This window comes from Tamandua tetradactyla, chromosome 4 (genome assembly GCF_023851605.1).
Source record: "Tamandua tetradactyla isolate mTamTet1 chromosome 4, mTamTet1.pri, whole genome shotgun sequence".
NCBI lineage: Eukaryota > Metazoa > Chordata > Mammalia > Pilosa > Myrmecophagidae > Tamandua > Tamandua tetradactyla.
Window position 1 is genome coordinate 146,530,032 of NC_135330.1, and position 14,940 is coordinate 146,544,971.

The window sequence follows — 14,940 nt, forward strand, 5'->3', positions numbered from 1 at the left end:
AAGTATGGAATTTTCATAATTGAGACGTAACACTAAGGACAACAAAATCCTTGAATATTTAAGGGAGAATAAAAGGAAAAGACAGAAATGACTCCTACTAAACACCAAGCTGAGTTTTTGGACTTATTTCAATCCCCTTTTGTGGTCCTAGCTTACACATTCTGATGAACTACTTTACAAATTACTTTCTTTTCTTTGACAGTAAGAACAAAGCTGAAGGACTAAATAAAACATAGACAACTAGGTGCTGACTCACCCACCTGGTGGCAGCAGTGTGACCTGTGGATAAAAGCTTTAAGTCTTCAAAAAGACAGCAGCTGCTCATTTTCCTATTGTCTTTTGTTTAAGGCTTAGAGATGTATTCAAAATTTGGACCTACTTAAAAGGGATGACACTCTTCTTTTCTAACTCTTGGACTGACCGTTCGTGGTGAACTTTTCTTCCCCTTTGCACATTAGGAGACATATTTTAACTTAATTGAGGGCGGGCCACAGTGGCTCAGCAGGTAAGAGGGCTTGCCTGCCATGCCCGAGGACCCGGGTTCGATTCCCAGTGCCTGCCCATGTGAAAAAAAGAAAAAAAAAAATGATGCTCTTAACTTAATTGATACATTCAATCCACAAATAAGTGGTACAACACCTCTTCATGCTTAGAACTCCCTGGCACTGTTGGAAATGTTTAAGAAAATAGAGGCTGGCCCCTGCTTTCCAATGTGGAACATATGACTGAACAAAATTACAAAAACACAAATTATAGCAAACACCTAATGCTTACTCTAGATAGGCACTGCCCAAGCCCTGCCCTAAGTGTTTTGATAATATTAATCCATTAAATTCTCACATCACCCAATGAAACACATCTCCACTTTATTGACTGGGAAAGGTAAAGCCTGGAAAATTTACATAATCTGACCAAGGTTACATATATAATAAATTGTGGATTCAGAATTCAAATCCGAGTATTCTGATTTCCCAGTTGATACTCATTTTTGTATTCTTAAACTTTTCATTTTGAGATCAGTTCAAATTTGCAGAACAGTTGAAAAAAATAAAAAACCTATACAAAGAACTACAACATACCCCATCTCCCACCAAAATATCCAGATCTACCAATTTTTAAAATTTAGTCATATTTACCATATCAGTCTATCCATCTATCTATTAATACATCCATCCTTCTATCTATCATCTACCTGTTTGTCTAAATATCTGCTTTCTACACATTTGAGAGTAGGTTCTGTGCATCACAGTCCTTGAACACTTAATACTTTCATGTACATTTTCCAAAGAACAAGGATATTCATTTATGTAACCACTTTACCCACAGTTGTCAAGTTTAAGAAATTTAACATTGATATAAAGCGTACAGTCTATATTCCAATTTTTTGACCCAATAATATCATTTTGGGCTTTTTTTCCTCCATTATTAGATCCAGTTCAGGATCATGTACTGTTTTTATAATCATTGTTTCTTTTTTTTTAATTTAGGAAACATATATTCAACACAAACTTTCTCATCTCAAACACTCACAAGCATACCATTCATTGGAATTAATCATATTAACAATGTTGCATTACCCTCACCACTATCCATTACCAGAACTTCTCCATCACCCCAAAACAGGTACCTAGCACCTAGTATTCATTAACTCCCCATTCCCCCTTCCTCCTCCCTTGAACTCTACTTTCTGTCTCTATGAATGTGCATATTCTATTTCATAAAAGTTGAATCATATAATATCTAACACCTGTGTCTGACTTATTTCAAACTCAGTATAACGTCTTCAAGGTCATTCATGTAGCAAGTGTGTCAGTATTTCATTCCTTTTTAAGACTGAGTAATCTTTCATAGTATAGCTATATATAGATATCTTTGTTCATCTATTCATCTGTTTATTGGACACTTGGGTTTCCTCCACATTTTAGCTATTGTGGTTAATGCTGCTATGGACAAAGGTGTACTAATATCTGTCTGAGTTCTTACTTTCACTTAAATTGGGTATATACCTAGAAGTGGGATTGCAAGATCATATGACAGGTCTATGTTTAACTTTTTAAGGAACCACCAACTGTTTGCACAGCAGCTGTACCATTTCACAGTACCCTCACTTGCATTTATTATTTTCTGTGTTTTTTTAAATAATAGCCATTCTAGGGGGCATGAGGTGGCATCTCATTGTGGCTATGATTTTCACATCCCTAATGGCTAATGATGTTGAGCATCTTCTCATGTGCTTATTGACCATTTGTTTATTTTCTCTGAAGAAATGTCTAGTCAAGTCTTTTACCCACTTTTTAGTTAGGTTGTTTGTCTCTAATTGTTGAGCTTTAGGAGCTCTTTATATATTCTGGATATTAAACCCTTAGAAGATGTATGATCTCCAAATATTTTCTACCATTCTGTTGGTTGTTTTTTCCCAGTCTAAACTCAACCAATATGCTATACTGAAGTTCTGAATAGTTGAGTGTTTTGTGACTTCACAGAAAAAGAAGATAAGTGAGGGCTGGAGATGTTGCAACAAGTTTTGTGGAGAAAGTGGAAGGAATTTGGAACTTGAGAAATAAAGAGAACATGGCCAGATGAGGGTGAGGAGCAAGGAATTATGGCAGGATGAACAATAAGCACGGATTGTCCATTAGGAAGTGAGGAGGCTATTCTGAACAGAGCAGACATTAACAAGGAGAAATTAGATGAGATAATTAGGATGATGCAGATTATGGAAATCCATAAAATGTACAGGGAAAATTGAATTCCTAAGAGGGTGAAGTTAAAATTGAGTTAAAAGGCATTATCTCAAAAGCATATTTGGCTATATTCCAACAGAAACAAGGCTTCTCTTAAAGCGTATAGATCCTTAAATAATTGTTTCACTATGAGCAAAGTGAACAAGAGAAAATACAGATTAGGGGTGAAGATTAATGCATTTTTATTTTTACTAACATGAGAAAATGGCAGCCAAAGAGTCAGAAATTTCTGTACTGACTTACAGTCTATTTTGATTTATATCATCTTTGTGATCTCTGCTGACTAAAATATATATGAAACTTGTATTTAAACTGAAATGTAGTGAGAGCCAGGAAGTCTGCCTGGAGGAAAAGCAGGTGGAGGGAAATGCTCTCAATGCTACCTTCTCTTTGGAAGATCATTTTTAAAGGAGACTCAGCTGAGAGTCAAAGAGAAGTTTTGTCCTTCCTTCAAAAGGCAAAAAGGGACATGAAGAAGAAGCAGAAACACATCTAAATCACCTCTGAGGAAAGGTGATAGTAAGGATGAACTGGTCAAAACAGTGAAACTGACAGAAGCAGGAATGTTTAAATGTGTGAACAGAAAAGTTAAGAATCACAGTGAGGAGGCAGGTTCACCAGGAACATTGCGAGGATATTGGAAAGAGAACAGGGAGCAATCTCATAACCTCTCAGTCATTTCCAACTTCTTACAATGCTCCAGGAAAGAAAAAGTGTGCTTGATAAGAATGATTTATTGAGCAATTATCTCTTTCCGCCCTCAGCTCTCTGACACTGGACAGCAGACAAGTTGGGTGAATTATATTTGTGGAGTTCTCCAGAAGAGCTTCCTCTGAAGATGCACAATTTTCCAGTTAGTCACAAGGCAGAGTCACAAGCAGAACAAGACTCCCTCTTTTTGTAATAAGGCTGCTTTCTACACACAGCTTCTATAACAGCTTCAGCGCTCCCTTCTCTGTCCATGCTCCTCTCTACTGGTTTAGAATTGTTTATTCCCCAAGTATAAGCATGCTGCTCACTCCCTCTCCCCACAGTCCTAGCTCCCCCTTTGCATCTCCCATCAGTCCTTTCTATGGTCCTCCACTGAACTATTTGCTTCCCATGCAAATCAGACTCATCCATGTGCTGCCCCCTCATCCCTGCTTCTTCCTCCAGCAGTGTTCTCTTGGTTTCCCCATCTGCCCCTTGGCAAATACCCTGCAGAAAGCAGACTCTCTGGGCTGTCTTCTCCCAGTAGGTTTCTTCTGGCTTCAGGCCCCAGTATCCCAAGTCTCCACTTACTCTTGCCCTTCCCTGCTTCCTGTGACTGCTGTTCTGCTGCTGACAAGCATGAGAAGAAGGGTCAGAAGGAAAATTGTGCTTTTAGCACAGTGATTACTCAGATATGATTTGGGTAGCTCAAGTGTGCTGAAAAGTCTGTTTTTTATAATTGAGCATAATACAGATTTAAACGTAGTAAACCAGTCTCATTTTTCATTTACATGGTTAACTGACAACTCCAGGCATGAGATAACTACCTGCCATCTCAGGCACACACGTGAAGATAACTACATAAGGAATCCTAATAGATCATGAATCATCAGGCCAGATTTTAGTTGAGTTCCCTTAGCAATAAATATTTTCCAGCATCTTAGATCATTTGTGGCACATTGTTTATTTTAGAATATTTGTCCCTAAACTACTTAGCACCTGATCCTTCCAGTACTTTAGTACAAAGTCTAAAGAAAAAACAAGTTTGGGCTGAGTATCTTCAATCACCAGTGACTTAGCGACAGGTGCAAACTCATTTCACTTAGAATTGTAGGTTGAACTCAGATTGGGGTCCCTGAAGCCAAAGATCAGCCCTTATGCAGTAAGTTAAAGGAAAACATTTCCTATTTCTATTAAGCAACCAGGAAAGGAAGGCTCATGCGATAGCTGGAAGAGAACTGAAAATATCAGGGTTACCAAGAGTCACCCAGAAACCTTTAAAATAATTTAAAATGGTGATAGAACGCATAATACATGGTGCTTTTACTGATGCAGTAATCCTTAACCCTTAACCCTTAACCTAACTTGTACTTGTGCTGAGAAGTCAGTAGAACTGTTTCTAGTTGATCAGCCAAGGCCATTTCCCTTAGTCTGGGAACAACGCTGAAGACTTTCCCACTTAAATTGCACACAAAGCACTAAAACTGTGAGTCCTGTGGAATTTTCCCTCAGATAAAAAAGAAAAACAAATTTTTGGAAATTATTTATAATTCATAAATGGGTCAAGATACCATTGCACTGGGAACTCTAAACAGAAGAATCCAGAACTATGATTTCTTCAATTATTTGTGAGGTAACTCAGGTAATTCCAATGTCTTACTGTATTTAGGAATCAAATTTCTTGACTATTACATATCTAAGAACATAGTGAGCAAATGGCTGCCTCAGAAGTGGAAGTGGGTTTTTGAAAAGCTAAAACTCTGAGATTTGAAAATAAATAAAGGAGAATCAAGATGCTTTGAATCATTAACAGCTCTGCACATGCACAGAGAGACACAAACACATCTAAAGAGGCTAGGACAAAATTAAACAGTAATGATCATTTATAGTAAGATACTCTGAGACACAACAGAAGTCTCAGAACACCAACAGGAAAATCTTGTTTGCTCAAATTATTTGTTTCTTCTGTCTAATGAATGTAATTCTAATATACAAGTGATAACACTGGCATTTCTTTGAAATGTTGATTCAGTTTAATTATGAAAATCACCAAGGTATTTTCTAGCTGCTGCATCACTCCCTGTACTAAGATTAATCACATCAACATCATTCATTTAATCTTCAAAGAGGAAGCAGTTGTCCACAAAAGCCTTCAAATAGCTTCATTAGTGCAACTTTTCAGTCTCAAGCACTTAGCTGGCAGCATATGAGTGAGAGTAAGGTCATTATATTCATCTATTTCCTAATCTAATTTTTTAAATGTTTCTACATCTAATGTAGAAATATATGTGTAGAGCTCTTACCTTCTCTTTGTTTGGCAAGTAGCTCAAAACACGAAGAAAATACGGACTTTGTTTAGCCAAATACTTGGTCACTATGGCGTCCATTCATGAAATTTAATGTAAAAGCCCAGAACTAGTTCATTTCCCCTTTGGGGGTTTATTTAATGGGGAAAGGATTGGACCTAGAAACATGTTTCCTTGTCTCTCACAGACAAAGAAAAACTTAGAGCATGATAACTATCCTCTCAGTTCAAGAACTAGAATTAAAGTAATCATTGCAAATAATAATGTCTTTGGCGTTTTAAAATACAAGATGGAATTTATATTTAAAAACAGAAATGATCAATCTCATCTTTATTTCTTTACTAAGATCCACATTTAGAACCCTCCCTTTGTAAAAACATTAATAGTCACTTCCTTTATTGGAAACCAATAGGCATAAGGGTCCCATAAAATAACACTGTAATATTTGATATGCTGATCTGGTCATAGTATCAATCTTTAAAAATTATTCAGTTGCAATCAAAAACATTCTCAGAGAGACTTAGAGCAGAGCCTAAACCAAGGGGTGAGAGGGTGGGGGTAGAGTCGTTTGTAATTACTGTACCTGCTCTGAAGGGTTATAAAATGTGTCAGAAAGTAAAATTTGCTGAGTCCCATTATCAAGAAGCAAAACCTGCTAACTGATGCTCTAAACTTTGCATCTTATAAAGGAATGATTTATTTGACTTTTTGACTGGTCCACTTGCAGAAATCATTACATTGCAATATTCAGTGACTGTGCAAAGGGGAAAGAAAGGATAAATCATGCAGCGACAGTCTCAAGTTAATATCTGGCAACCACATAATGTCAAAATTTAGGGCAAAATCTACCCATAATGGGGCAAATAATAGGGTACAATTGGGTTTTGACAAAGGGATTGGGATTTTTGATCATGAAAACAGTTTGCAATCTGTTGCAGTGATATAATGCCATTGTATAAATTTTGCTTCCACAAATTATGTAAAAGATATTTAGCATTTGCAGTGTTGACCTCTTTTAAACTGCTTTAAAATAAAACTACAGTGGGTTTTGCGTAACTGAATTCTGATAGATACAACATAATTATAAGGTAAAAAATGAAATGTGAGAATAACTCCATCCAGAGCTCAGTATTTGTCCAATTACACATGAAATCACCAAGGTAAGATGCAACCATATGAAAAAGTAACAAGTAACAAATAACTGCACTATTTGCACATTCAATACAATAATCAGGACTAGCAAAAAAAAATTAAAAATAATAATCAGAAATAAAACACTTTGTATATTCATGAAGTTTTATTATCTACTATATGTTGTAATATTGTGTTAGACATTCTAGGGATATAAAAATAAAAAAGATAAACTCTCTTCCCTTGAGAAGCTTTTGCTATGGTAGAAAAGACAGGAATGGAAACATATCATTACAAAACAAAGTAACGTAAGGTAAGTGACAAAATCAAGGAAGAACATGCCTGAGAATTTACAAGTAGATTTAACCTTGGCTTGAGGACCATGGAAGACTTAATAGCAATGATGACACCTGGGTGTTGAAGGATGGATAAAATATCGAAAGGTCAAGTTGGGGGAAAGAAGATTAAATTTCACAGTTTAAAATATTTTATAAACCCTTCCGAACATTTTCTGCATTTTATGTATCCTCTGCAGAGAAGAATAAGAGTTCTTCCATTTTCAGAAGTGTCAAAAGAATTTGTTACAACAATAGACAAATTCAAGAAGACTGGAGGCCCATTCCAGGTGGTATTTCTGAAATTGAGCCTAAAATAACCATTTTAACCATTAACGTTAGATATTTAATCCATACACTCCAAAGTCAGTTTTTAAAAAGCAACAACAAACCTGAGGAAGTATATTTAAGCATATTCTGAAAAAAAAAAAGGTGTTACTTTTCAAATAAAAAAATAAGTTTATTTATAGTCATGTAAAGTCTGACTGGAAACAAAAATACACATAATTTAAAGAAAATGCCTAAAAATATGAATCACGTAATTTTGTGGATTTTTAAAATTGCTTCTTCTTGAGATATATTTTTTCAGTGCCTTCCTGGGGGTGGAGGTGGAAACTTGGTGGTAAAGAAAGGTGAATCCTTTCAAAACACCTTTGGTAATATAAGAATTCAATTATTGGTTAATAAAGGAAGGAAACTAAAATAATTACTAGACCTTACTGAATTCACCTAAGTTACAAGTACTTCTGATGATTTCAATTATAATCTTAAAAGTAAAGAGCCTATCTTGCAGTACTAGATAATATTCAGAGTTCAACAACTAAAATAGTCCCAGGAATAAGGGATGTATACTCCTGTTTGTAGAATATAAAGGACAAATACAGGTGTCTTGACAACACAAGAAGAGCTCAGGAAGCAAAAATTGTCTTATACAAACTAATACCTAGTTCAGTTCTTATTCTGGGCCTCTGGAATGTGTCTATACTAATACAAGAATATGCAGTAGCTCTTTTAATTCTAGGAGTAACTGAGAAGCCTAAGGAGCTCAGAATCACCTTTCTGACCATCTTTCCTGTCTTCTATATATCCTCATAAAATATTTACTGTTCTTCTGAATGACCACTCTGATTATCCTCAGACTCCTTTCAGATTCCCTGATGATGTCATGGAAATGTTAAACCCATTATGCTAAGTTAGGACCTCCATCTGCAGTGACCTCTTGGCACAAGCTTCGAGGGCAGCATGATATTTTTACATAAAAGTTAGTCTTCATTCAAATCCTGGAGGTCTGATCCTGGAGGTCTGATCCTGAAAAAATACTGACAGCTCAATCAACCCTAATAAATACTTAACTAAGTCCATGGAAAAAATAATAATACAATTCCCCCCAAAAATCCATTACACATTTACAATTGAGTCATAAAAATGTCTATTAAATGTACAATTATTTTACCACATTTTTATTGGAAAATAAGCATTTATCCTAATTTACAGGTTTAACCCAAAGGTGGTACATGACATTCCTTTTCATTATGCTGTTAGGGGAGTGACGATTGACGGCACCCAGCTCTAATTATCTTTAATGTAGTGTTTCAAATTGATCATGCATAATGCAATTACAAATCATGATTAAATTAATTTATATTGATTTAAGATTTTATAAGTTGTTAATAACTAGTCTAGTTCATTTATTTCCACAAGCTAACATTTAATATTTTCAAAGTGCCAAAGCATTTCCTCTTTTTTATTCTAGTTTTGTTCTCATTAAAAAGTTTGCAGACTTGTAACTACTTTATGCAGGTGAATGCTGGCTTCAAAAGCCTGTAGGTAGAAGATTCCAGCAATTAAATAAAGTTTCTCTGAGAAATGATGCCTAATCCAGTCAGGATTATCTGCATTTTAAGTATCTAATTTATCTGAGAAGCACCTTGCCCGCCTCCATCTCCTAACTCTTCCACCTTGCCACAACTGTTTCACAGCTGGTTCTTTCAGTATTGGCTAGTACAGCATGAGTTCTGGGTGAATGATTAGTGAACCCTCCAGAAACCAGTGCAAAAGGGCAGAACTCCTTTCCTTAACATTCAAGGAAGGAAAGAAGGAATTTATAAACGAAGGGGAAGCCCAAGGAAACTTTACTCAGGAAACAAAGCCCAGGGAGTTAAGCCTTCCCAAATACTTTCCGTCTCTCCTCATTTCATCCACATTCAAAGAATTAAGTTCCCTCAGAAATGACCACATAAAAGGCAAAGTGAAGAATCAACCAGAGTGGACAAACAGTCCAGGGGATACCTTCCCTTCCTTGTTTCTCATAAGAATTGAAGGTGAAGAGAGAAAGAAAGTGTGACAAGAAAGCAGGATGGATTAACCCCATCTAACATGCTTTTGTTACAGAAACAAATAATGAATAAATTTCCAAGTTATCATTGCCATTTTTGCCACATACTAGAATTCTTCACCTCTTCGTACCTGGACTGTAAATCCAGGCAGGCACATGACATAAGCCACAGAGACATAATCTGGTCATTCTGCTCTTCACAAGCCTTGGAACCGAGAGTGGGGCCTTTGTAGATTGCTGCTCTCACATGGAAAGGTGAGCTTAGAGTTGTTTCATTTTCTTTTCAGTGCCCTTCTACGAACGCATTAAATGCTTTAAAGTCCTATGTAGGAAAATGAAGTAATCAGATTGGGAGGGACGGCGTGGAAATAGAAGAGAAATGTTTATGAGAAAAGCACGGAAATGACTTTAGGCAGTTTCCTGGATCCCAGCAGCTTCGGGTAGGACTCGGGTAGGATCCCAGCTCCCGCTCAACTGTGGGAAGGGACTGTTCAAAGCAAGTTGAGGCAGGAAATCGGCTTAAAGCCCTGGCGGGTTGGGAGGCGTGGGACGTTTCCTGCTCCCTGGCGCCCCCTCCAGGTCTGAGGGGAAGGCGAGCAGCTGCAGGAGCTCAAGCCTTCCTGCACTCGGCGCTGGCGGCCGAACTCCCTTCGCAGGGGGAGACCGTCCCAGTAGAGAGCTCTGCGAGCCGTGAGCTCCAAGGTCTCCCCGCCGCCAGCCAGGCCCGGCTTAGACGCGGCTCCACAGTCAGGCGCAAGTGACAAGCCTCCGGGAGCCCCAGGCGGGCGAGCGCGGAGGCGAGCGGGGAGAGCCCATCACCGCCACCACAGAAAAGCCGAGGTCGAGAGCACCCGCCTAAACCCAGCTGAGGAGCAAGGTCCGCGGACGAATTTATCGACCCCAAATGCAGCCAGAGCCGGCGGGTGCGGGGGGCTGCAGGGGCGGGAAATCCAGAGCGGAGCGGGGAAGAGGCAATGGGGGTGGGGTCAGTTACCCTCCCCTTTAAGGCCACGTTTGTCTTGAAGTCTCCTGCGTTTGGGGTCGAACTACTGCGAACGTTTCGGATACCAAGGAGCTAGAGCAACACTTTCTAAGCACACACACACACACACACACACACACACACAACCATCGGCCCCTAGCAAGAAAAGGGAGTCCAAAACTTAAGCGGATTTCCAGGCCCTGCTCCACTCTCAGCCGAAGTGGGACCTGTCCACACCCCCCACCTTCGCCCAGCGGGCGGGACTGCAGCCGCCGGACACAACCCGCCTTCAAATGCGGGATCCTTTCTGTTGTTCTACGTTTCCAAGGCCCAGTTCGTCCAGTCTCATTATCAACTGACAAATCAGTTCTCCAGTCTGACTTCTGAAGGTGTCACGCTCTTTTTAGTCAAGGACTTCGCCACAACTGTCCCCGGCAGCCTTTCATTCTCCCCAACACTCACAAAGTACTTTCCCAATGGATCGTTGTGCCTTCCCAGATTTCAGAGATTCTTGAATCGTGAAGGGTTTTTTTCACTAAAAGGCGCTGAAAGGCGGGGGGGGGGGGGGGGGGGGGGCGGGAGAGTAAGAGAGGGATGGAACAAGTATTTTCAAGCAATTTCCGAGCAGGTTGCTAGTCTGAAGAATAAAAGAACTCAATAAAACGTAACGCATTATTTTCCTTAACTAATAATAGTTAAGGAGGTGGTGATGTGGATGTCCTTGGACTTTCTTGAGTCACAGTTTGGCAATAAAGTCAACACTGCAGCCCTGAGACTGGAACTGCCAGCAACGACTTCTCCTCTGTGCACTCTCCTTGGGAATGCGGTAATGAAGCTCTGCCTTCCAGAAATTAGAAGATTCTCTGGGTTTAAAAAAAAAAAAAGCAATAAAAGAACTGTTTTAGGGAAAATAAGTTTCAGGCTTTAATCAAGTATTACAATTGAGACGGAATTTAAGTGTTTGGAAGGATTATTATTATTATTATTTTGGCATCGGAATGTGTGACAAGCAGTCCAGGTTGTTAAATTTCCAAGCAGGAATCAGCTTTAAATGCATGGATTCTATTATATGTACAATTTAATCACAAGGTATTTAAAATAGACATTTCCATCTAAAATCCAATCAGAAATCAACACAGTTCCTCCAGGCATTAGATGATCATCTCGATTTTGCATTTGTAAACTGGGAGAAATAAATGTGACTTGTGGATACCAAGAGGTCAAGTGCGGCTGCTCAAATATTTTTCTTACAAAATGACGGATTTATTAGACAAATAAGTAGCCCGGCTGATGCAAAACCCCCAGTGATTGAATTTTGACGTTAAGTCAACAACAACTCGAACTACATCAGTGCTTCAAGATTTAGTTATGGTGGTAGAGATTACTGAACAAATAAGAGCCAGAAATGAATACAGATTTCTGAGGCTCTGCCCCTGGCACCCTCTTCTTGACATTCTCCTCCATATGTTCCCCCTATTCATACTGTATTATAATTAAAGGACTTGCTTATGCTTTGCCATTGGAAAAGAAGTTTAAAATAATTAGGCATATTTTTTGTTAAAAAAAAGAAAAAGGATAGGCTCATGGAGAGAGCCAATTGAGTTCCATTATAAATGCCATCGTGACTTGAAAGTCAACCACCATCAGAGGGAGGGAATGTGCAGTCGATAGGGCAGTTTTTTAAGGTCTTATTTTCATTAAGTGTTATGATAAGCTACTCTCCTCCACCTTTCTTTTAAAACACCGCTTTCTAAAAGATTTGAGTACTTGGGCCACATCAGTATCCCACTCGCGGATCTGAATCCACTGTTAAATAATTACACTGTCCCTAGAATTTCAGGAATATTTAAATTTCACTTCTCATATCTGAGGGGCTGCCCCCACCCAGGAGCTGGCCGCGGTGCTGAAAATCCTGCGTGAATTTTGTGGAAAGGGAGGTATCACACATGGAGGTTCTGAAAGAATTACTTTTTTCCTCACGAAAAGAGGCTTAAATAATTGAGACTTCATTTAAACAGTTCATTTCTCATCTTTTCATGAAGAATAAGACTAACCCACTCCTACTGTGAAAATATTTTATTTATTCTTTATGTGACTTCCATATTGTAATGGAATTGGTGACAATTTCCATTTGAGTCTTCTTGAGCTCAACCAGAAACTCACTTCTTCCACCCTCTCCTTCTCTTATTCCATGACTTTCAGGCATAATTTTGTACCCCCTAATTAATGGAACTGCTTCTTTTGCAGAGATAAATCTGCCGTTGACTTTAAGAGTTTATCTGATCAAGAGTTTGAGACAATTTCTCTTTGTGGATAAAAATTTGCTTTCTAGGTATCCAGGCACAGACCATTAGAAGCAATGAACTGGTACCAGATCTTTATCCCAGGTTTCATTTAAGTGCAAGAATAAATTCCACTCTTTAAAATAAGTTGCCCATCTGGGCTTCTTTCCCAAATTGTCACTTTCCCCTCTTATGTACCCATATTTCTACAAATGATTTCATCATGTTGGTTTTTAAGTAATTTGTTATATTGGTTGTTTTCTCTGGTAAATAAACCTGGAAGCCAAAAATTGCTAACCCCACAATAGCAATAGAATTCACTAAATATAGAAGAATGTTTCATTATTTTGCCAACTCTAAGAATTTAAAAAATTGTGCAAATGTAGCCTTTCTACTAGAGAAGATAGTATAGTCATTTTTTTTCCTTATTTTTGATTCTGAGTAGTAACAACATTCCCACAATGCGTCTATGTGTCTGTTTACAGTTTGCTTGAACATGTTTCTGGATTTATATTTCAACATGCTCTTTAGGATGCAAAATTCCTGTCAAATTAAAGAGTGCTCATGTCTTGCCCGCTTCCAGCAAATCACTTGCAGCACCTAATAAATCCAGCTGGGGTTCCTTCCATAGCCGGATGCTGCCGAAATCATTATTGTCCTGCCTTGTTTCATGTCAGAGGCCTCTTCGCCTCATCTGTCATGAAACCAATTTCACTTTATTTACATCCATTTGCTAGTTTAATTACTGTGCTGATGAATAGCCTGAAGGAATTAAGTTACGAGTCTTTGGAAACCCAAAGCGACAGATATATGGGCTACCTTTAACTACAGGGAAAGAAATGAAGCCTAGTGGCAAGCTCCAAAATTAAAACAAATAAGTGTTTCTCCTTATGCAGCTACTCTTGAAATTCAGGGTGATTCTTTCTGTGTGTATTCTTCTTCTCCTAGATAAAACACAGTACTTTAAAGTCCCTCATATGTCCAGACTGACTGCAAATCAATTATAATTCTCTATTTTTTAATGCCTTTTTTAAAAAAATTAAAGGAGTCATAGGTGACTTTTCAGCCAAATAATCCTATGCAGTGGTGTTTTAAATTAAAGGCACCTACAAATATTAACCTTTCCCTGTAACTGAAAACTTACTTCTATGTAAAAAAGATAGGTGCCTTTGTGAAAATAGTGAATATTTAATACATCCAATCTAATGTACAGTAATAAGCACTCCACATATATATTACAAATAATGTAAAAGATTTCATTCATATAACATTTTATTTATCATTGAGTACAATTTCACAATTATCCTTTGTTTTTACATTTTAATATGCATAAATCATAAATAACATTCTGCTGCCTCTCTTTTACATGTCCAATATAATTAAGTACAATGAGCCAATATTAATGACAGAGGCTTATTTTGTGTGTGAATAATTTGTATTCTTAAACATATATAAGTAGTCAATTTTTATGTATATGTTTTAAAACCCAAGATTAATAAACTTTTCAGTACTTCTACTTTCCTGTAAATTACCTACTGTAGTATAGTCCCATTATCATGACTTAAAATTAAAGAACATTTTCAAGGATATTCTTTCCTAAATTCTGTAATTAATTATAGACTTCAAATCTTCAAATTGATAATCTAGCAATTAAGTATTCATGTGGTTCATCTTCACTGACTGCTGATTAAAACAATAACAAACATGCCTGAACTTACCTTTGGTTTTATATTTTCTCTTTTGTCAAGTAGCATCCCACATGAAAAGAATGTTTAAATCTTAAGTACCTGTATGTTTTACTTTCATTGCTCTGTTTCTGGTGTAGTTTTTAACATTTTAAAATCTGTGCTTTCATTTAATTTCCCTAAAATGATGAATTTAAGACATATGACAAATATATTGACTATTTCAAGAAAGTATTTACTTTTTTGGATAGGCTTTGGTGTACTCACTCATTTATACCATCTGCATACTGAGTATATAATTACTTCTAAGTTGTGCAAACTTTCTATTTATTTGTCTAACAAAATTATTTTTAACCTTCAAGGGCAAGAGGTACTTGTAAACAAAGAATAAATAAGAAAAATAGGTGTTTTAGATGCTTTCTCATTCCTTTTTACCCTAAAAGAACTTAA